The following is a 7,692-nucleotide window of genomic DNA, read 5'->3' on the forward strand; positions in this document are numbered from 1 at the left end:
GGTCGCTGCTCCTGCACGCTCCCGGCATTCTGATGTTAACAGGAAGTGACGTCACGTGTCTTCTTCCTGAGTTATTTGGGGTTATTTTGTATTCCACACTACACAAACCCACAAAGAAGACACTAGACCGCAGAAACTGTGGCAAATCACTTTAGAAACAATAAATATTGGGTTAAAGTTGCGGTGTTTTGGAGAAAGTTGCAAAAAGTTGCGATTTCGCGGGGTTTGCTTGATCTTTCGGTCTGACATATACATACATATAAGTTTACTAAGGTTGATAAGCTGCGGCAGCCATCTTGAATGGGTCGTAGAGGCCCATCCAATGATTACATTGGGAGTTTTGTTCAAATCTGTCCTCTGGTTCATGAGATAATTTGCTAACAGGCAGACGAATGAAGGTTCACGCACAGGCGATCACACAGTTGCTTTCTTTTCATGGCAGCAAACGCAAAAAATTAACAGAAAATTAAACACGTCTAGTTAAATCTGGCCAAGGAGTTAGACAGTATGTCTAACAGGGAAATTACTCGGCGCCTCTCAAACTTTCTGCGACGTGCAGCTTCTCATTCAACACAGAAACGAGGTCTTTCTCATGAATCCGTCAGCCACAAACTGTAAAGGAAACAAACAAAACAAAAATAAAGTTGCCACAGAACAACAAAGGAGGAGATCTGACAGCCAGATGGGAAGTTTTCAAAAGTTCAGGCAGCAGTTTTGATTCAGTTCAATAATCTTGTCTCCCTTGCAAACTCAGCACAGAACCTCCTTTCCAGCGTTTGACAGTTCTGACAACAGAATAATCAGAATCCGACACACTCGTGTGACTGCAGGTTTCCCCACTTGGCCCAGTTTCTCCTCCCGGAAACCACAGGAGAGCACCTCCATCCAGACAGAAAATAACTGCAGAAATTCTCTGCTCTGTTAGCGTAAAAGCTGCGGAAAACCTTTTCATGTTGTCTGACACCGAATTCATACTTTAAGAGAAAGTTACAGCCTTCATTTCAGCTGCTGGCTGAACACGAAGAAGACTTCTGTGATGAAGCTTTTACGTCTCTGTTGAGAGGAAGCAGCAAACTGTGTCCGGGATTCATCAAAACACAACCGGGACTGCGAGGCCTCAAGAGGTCGCAGGATGAAAAGATAAATAAAATAATATCTGTCACGGCTGACTGATGAAACTGAACCAGAACACTAAAAATAAAACAGATGGTTGTTGCTTGTTCTGTAGAGGAAAAACTATTAATTTTCTTCCACTTATCCACGGTTGGGTTCAGGAGGGAAACCCAGCTGCTCCTGAGCGGACAGGAAATCCTCTATAATCCCTGCAGCGTTCTGGGTCTGAACCAGGGTCTCCTCACGGTGGGACATGTCCAGAAAACCCTTCAGGAGCCTGATCCACCTCAGCTGACTCCTTTCCATGCGGAGGAATCGCAGCGTCGCTTTGAGATCTCCCCAGGATCTCAGAGGACGATTAGTTGGTGAAAGGTAGCCTCCAAAATGTTCGTGGAGGTTCTCAGTTTCCCCATGCAACCTTTTGAGCACGTTCTCAAATTAGTTTCCATAATTATAGACAGCTACCTAGTTTTGCAAGGATGGATTGCACTGGGCGCTTGGTTCCAAATACTCTGCGATGCAACAACAAATTTACCCATTTCCTCGTTAAAGTGTCAGCCAGTCAGATGCCCTCAGGCCAACCACCAAACGGAGGAAGTTCAATTTAGCCGCTCGTATCTGTGATCTCGTCGTTTCGGTCATGATCGCAGACTGAAGGGTTGGAACGTAGACCAGCTCAGCTCCTTCTTCACCTGATCAAGCTCCAGTCCGTCGATGTATGTCCTGCCTCATCCTGGGCGTCTCCACAGCAAGACTCAGGCAAAGACTCACCCCGATCCAGAGGGAGCGCTCCACGTGGCCTCTGACTTAAAGGTGCTGACACGCCGAAGGTCACCAAACAAAAACCAACAAAAGGCAGAGACAAGACCCTGACTGCCTCCTGAGGTTCTGTCCATGAACTCCAGGGGGGAGTTCTGGTGGAGAACAACCAACACAGAGAAGAAAGAATGAGGGCAAAACTCTTGGTTTAGATTAAACAGCAAGAGTGACTCCAGCATCAACGTTGTCCCACGAAACACCTCGAGGATCACAGCCATAAACCTCCCTGACCTCCTCAGCAGGATGCGTCCATGGAGTCGAAAACGTCTCTTCTTAAACACGTCAGAATGATCTGATGCTTGCTGCTGCTTCTCAGCGGTGTCAGGACGCAGATGCTGCACGAAATGATCGAAGGGATTCCGATCGTTGCTCACTGTCCCGCTCAGGAAAACTCACGGGTCATTTTTCATTCGGCCCCTGCGACGCTTCAGAGCGAAACAGCCCAAAGAAAAACCCATTTTTCCCCAATTCGACGAAATCCGTCTCTGTCTCGCACAGCTCAAAACCTCGCAAAGTGATAATCCATCACTGCAGTCCGACCTTGGGACGTAAACAGAATCACAACAGGAGCGGCGCCGCGGATGACCTTTAATACCCGCTTTTACCATCAAGGCTTCGAGGTGAAACAGCTTAACATCGTGACCCAAAAATCCTTACACAGTGTTGCTTTTAACATATTTCTGTTTTCTGAGAGAAACCAACGAACGAGGAAGGAATAAAGAACACCGGACGGAGCACTCAATCACAGCTGTTTTCCTTTTCTCTCTAAAGTTTCAATTTGTCACTCGGTACGGGAGAGGATTTCTCAACAGGATCCACATGACTCCTGAATTTCAATCAGGGTCTCGGGGTTCAGACACACGTTTCAGTAAGTAACTTATGGGGCATTTTCTCCGTCATGCTGGCGCATTTTTCTGCAGCGTTCAGATTTTTCTGCAGCACAAGTCATTTTAATTTGTACAGACTTTAATCAAGGCTGCCGTGTCACTGGGGTCCGAGGCGCCCACGTTATAAAACAATTAAAAAAAAGGAAAATCTGCCTGGTGGGGGAATCAGACTGCAGCTCCAAGTCAGCTCCGTGAGCAAAACAAATAAATACAGAAACCCTATCTCAGCTTAAATAGATCTCTTTACGAATACATTATTCATGTGCCCTTCAGCAGACATGGCTTTAAATTATAGCTGGAAAACATTTCTCTTCTCGCCTCGTTGCCATGTGAATATATTGCCCTTTTAAAGCATCAGTGGTGTTGGTTTGACGCTAACGATTCCAGCTACACTCCGACTATAACCTACTTTGCGTTGGAAAAAAAATAAATCCCGCCGTCAGTGGAAAATATGCTCAGAGATTTGTGGTCGTGGAGTTTCATGAACCTGAGCTTAAAAGCGTGAGTGTTTCATCAGGCAGTAAAATAGCGACACGTCTGAGCTTTGGTTCCCGTCTGCCTGTCACCTGGATAAAAAGGTAAACCGAAACCAAACTGAATGCATGGAGCTGCTGAATTAATCACTTCAATTCTTTGACTCGGAGAAAAGAAAGAAGAATATCTGAGAAAACGAGGAAACTTTAAGGTCCCACGTGAGCTGGTAGCGCCTGGAGTTCGTGTTGAGGATGACTCTCAGCTACTACCACGCCACATTTTAGCTCAACATCTGCAAAACTGACGGAGCTATAACCATTTCTGTGTGGCAGCCATCTTTAATCAGGCCGACTCCAAAAGTTAATCAATTAGCAAACCCTGCAAAATCGCAACTTTTTGCAACTTTGCCCAAAGCACCGCAACTTTCCAGCAACTTTAACCCAATATTTATTGTTTCTAAAGTGATTCTCCACCGTTTCTGCGGTCTAGTCCCTTCTTTGTGGGTTTGTGTAGCGTGGAATACAAAATAACCCCAAATAACTCAGGAAGAAGACACATGACGTCACTTCCTGTTAACATCAGAATGCCAGGAGCGTGCAGGAGCAGCGACCGAAGCCAAAATGTGCGCTAATGCTTCACATTTGCCCACAAAGATTTCAGCAAACCAGTTTCCTCCCCAGCTGCAGGAGAGTGGGGGGGAAGCTGCTTTGCACGTCCTGCAGTGTAATCATGGAACATAAACGCATCGACAAACACTTTGTGTCTGCAAAACATGTGAGGAGAGCTGCAGACCAGGGACAATCCAGAAATGCTCATGAATGTCAGTTTAGAAGCTCTCAAAGTTCTCAAATAAAGCACCTTTTGAGAATGTCAATGTTTGTTGGGAATTATCTTACAAAACTAGGAAGGAGTTTTGGTTTATATATTGAAAGTTATGGGTTTTTTTTATTGATTTTAGTAAAAAAAATTGCAACTTTTAGGAAAATGCCCCACGAAATCAGGCATTTTAGCTGCAACAATCATAAAAAATGCCCGCAAAATCCTGGAGGGATTGAATTATAGATGTACGTCCGATGACTTCTTTGAAAGTTTTGTTAAAATTCATCTGGTGATTTATGCGATATTTTACTAACAAACAGACAAAACCATTAAAGTAGGCAAAAGACAAAAATCTGAGGTAGAAAGGAGGAAAAAAAAAGCCTCGCTGAGCAGAAAATAGCTCAGCGTTTCCTTGTGTGAGATTAGAAATAGGAGGCTTGTGTAAATGTCAGCCCGTGGGCGCTGGTAATGGGAGGTGTGCCTCGGGGTAAATGAGAGTCTTCAGTTTAAACAGGCGTCACGATATTTGCAGTAATGGGACAACTTTGGTGATACCTGAAGGAAAATGGAGCCCTCCTACCGCGATAATTATGTAGGACTGAGTCATTCTCTCAGAACCACCTGAACGGCTGGAAACAGAGATGAAGGCCCGTCACCACAAAGGAAGAGGAGGAGATCGAGGAAATTCGAGCAGATGGGAGTTATATTATAATAATCTGTATTTGTTACAACACTTTTGTCTGAAAGGTTTAATATCTGCGCTCAACAAATCCCATCACTACTTTGTGCCAAATTCTGGCAGAGAGAAATAAAAGGTTGGGAGGTGATATGTTTTTACGATATGCTGGGGCATAAAAGCAGCAACGGTACAAATCAGTCCTGAAAGGGGAAATGAAAAATGTTTCTGGAGCGAAAATAAATCAAAACAAAGTCCTAGAAGGAGCCTGTTCTCAGAGTCTTGCGTTTTAAAAAGTCTCACTAATTTAAAATTAATAATCAAAGATCGAAATAACTCCCGGGGTCTCTGAAGTGTGACGCATCGAGAGCCAAACCGCCAAACCGCCATCCAAGCAGCTCTGGCCTCCTCCCGCTGCCTGACCGGCGCCAGCTTCCTCTCGCTATCCGACCGACGCCTCCCGCCTGTCTGACCCTAACCCCAACCCTACCCCTAACCCTAAACCCTAACCCCAGTGCCGGCCTCTTCCCGCTGTCTGACCGGCGGCAGCCTCCTCCCACTATCTGACCGGCGCCGGCCTCCTCCCACTATCTGACCGGCGCCGGCCTCCTCCCACTATCTGACCGGCGCCGGCCTCCTCCCACTATCTGACCGGCGCCGGCCTCCTCCCACTATCTGACCGGCGCCGGCCTCCTCCCACTATCTGACCGGCGCCAGCCTCCTCCCACTATCTGACCGGCGCCGGCCTCCTCCCGCTGTCTGACCGGCACCTGCTGCCTCCCACTATCTGACTGGCGCCGGCCTCCTCCTTATGTCTTCTATTATGGCAGAAAAGTGCTGGGAATCATTTTAAAATCCCACACTTGTTTCAGGACTCACAGTGGGGTCCTGACGCCAGCTTCAGAAACCTCAGCCGTTAGAAATGTAACAACAGGGGCAGGAAAATGAAAGATTACAGCTGATCTGCCAAAACAGCGCCGTGTTTGTTCTGAGTTTCAGCCAGAGAAACACGGGAGGAACAAGAAGACATTCAGAGATCTCAGCAAATTAAATCAGGTATTCACGTTCTGTTCCCACAGAAAACTTTACACAGGTCACTGCCTCCTCCGAGTCACGGTGGTCACATTGGGAAATTTAAAGTTACACAAAAAAGGAAAGTTAATTAAAAGTGAAACAAAACAAAAAAAGCAATCCTTTCCACACTGTTTGACTTGGATCTACTTAAAGTCGTGTGTTCGGGGTAATGAGAGAACCCAGACACAGACGACGGAGACTAAATAAAACTTTTACTTACAAAGAAAGAGCTGCTGCAGGCTGTCCAAACATCCAAAGGACAGGGACAGGAACCAGGTCCAACACCGAGGACACGAGCCTCCGATCCATCAGACAGCAACCAAACTTAGAGACGGCAGCAATCAGCTAACGAGGACCTGGTGTGAATCAAGACTGGGAGGAAAAACTCAACTAAAAGCACCGGAAAAAACAAAATAATCAGAAATACTGAAGTCAAACTAAAACACCTTGAACTAATAAATCAATGGATTTTACAGAATTTGAGCTAAAATATGGTGTGGTAGTAGCTGAGAGTCTTCCCAGCACAGACTACCAGATCTTTGGTTACAACAATGGCACGCAAGGCGGCGGGTGATTCATTTGTGTTATATCAGCGAGACACCTCATTTTAACCTGAGTATCCCACTCCTGAGAACATCTGCTTCAGGTTTTTTTTTAAATATATACCTAATATTGAATAATTAGCGAGCACTGACTTGTATGAACAGTAACGCTCGGCGCCTCCGTTCCTCTGTTTTATACATAATTGGACACATCAGATCTATAAAGTCGTGGCAAAACAAAGCGGCGGAGCCTGAGTGAAACACAAACGGCAGGTCTAATGCTCCCATCTTTATTCATCCGGTGCCACCCCGACCTCGATTAGATCTGATTCTGGCTTTTCCACCACTTGGCATTTAGGTCACTTTACTGACCTAAATCCCTCAATTATTTACCTCTCCTCCTCGACAGCCGTGCAAACAGCCGCTCTAAAAGCTGTAATTACCACCACATCCAGATGTATTAGCAGCTGCTCGGGTGACAGAGGGGGTGAGGGTGGTTTCACCGGGACGAATCTGCACGTTGATGAGGGGAGGTTTTCTCTGCCGCCGGGGATGATGGCGTGATTGCGATGCTGACATACGAGACGGCGTCGTAACCTCGTAAGCAGTTGTTGCTCACGCATGTCGTCAGCAGACAGCGATGATGTAATTTTCAGAAAATTATTTTGAAAATGGAGCCAATAAAGAGCTGCGAATCACCCGCACTGCGGCTTAAAAAAAACAAATCCTTTAATTACTCAAGAGTAAGATTTGATGCTAAGCATTTTTAAAGAGTTTTTTAAAGCTCTCTGGCTAAACAACAGTGATTGTACTTGTTTTTCGTAGCGCTGTTTCTGCAGCTGAAGATGCAAATTAACGATAAAACAAAAATAAATCTGGTTTTGTGTGAATGTTGAGTCAGAATCTCAAACACGAACATGAACACAGGTTCATGGTTGGACGTTTTTCACTTGTAATATCCTCATTTATGGTTTTTGCACTAAAGCTATAGGAAGGCTTTTGTCTTGTGCAGACTGGATGTTTATCAGTAGTCAAGATAATTTGGAGAATTGAAAGTGTTAAGCTAACTAGCTAACAGCTAATAGCTGAATTTCATCTAAAACAAGGCCCAGTTCCTCACTTTTTGAACAAATGCTACATTAGGAATGTATATTTATATTGTGTATGCATTGGACAGCTGTGTATTTGTTGCCTTTTCTTAAATTAAACAAAGTTCACGTTGCTACGCTAACTGTGTGCGCTAAGGCTGCGATCAGGGCCAACTTAAGACAACTTCAACTCAAGACTT

General features: G+C 45.2%; 1 long non-coding RNA gene across 1 annotated transcript in view; it reads right to left on the reverse strand.

Annotated features, from left to right (window-relative positions):
* LOC112451009 overlaps positions 1–6,220 on the reverse strand; it is a 17,123-nt gene extending 10,903 nt beyond the window's left edge. Inside the window, exon 1 of the long non-coding RNA XR_003039735.2 lies at positions 6,083–6,220. This is a non-coding gene — a long non-coding RNA (uncharacterized LOC112451009). The remainder of the gene's footprint in view (positions 1–6,082) is intronic.
* Between the last annotated feature and the right edge of the window lie 1,472 nt (positions 6,221–7,692).

The sequence above is a fragment of the Kryptolebias marmoratus genome, linkage group LG20, assembly GCF_001649575.2.
Source record: "Kryptolebias marmoratus isolate JLee-2015 linkage group LG20, ASM164957v2, whole genome shotgun sequence".
NCBI classification, from domain to species: domain Eukaryota; kingdom Metazoa; phylum Chordata; class Actinopteri; order Cyprinodontiformes; family Rivulidae; genus Kryptolebias; species Kryptolebias marmoratus.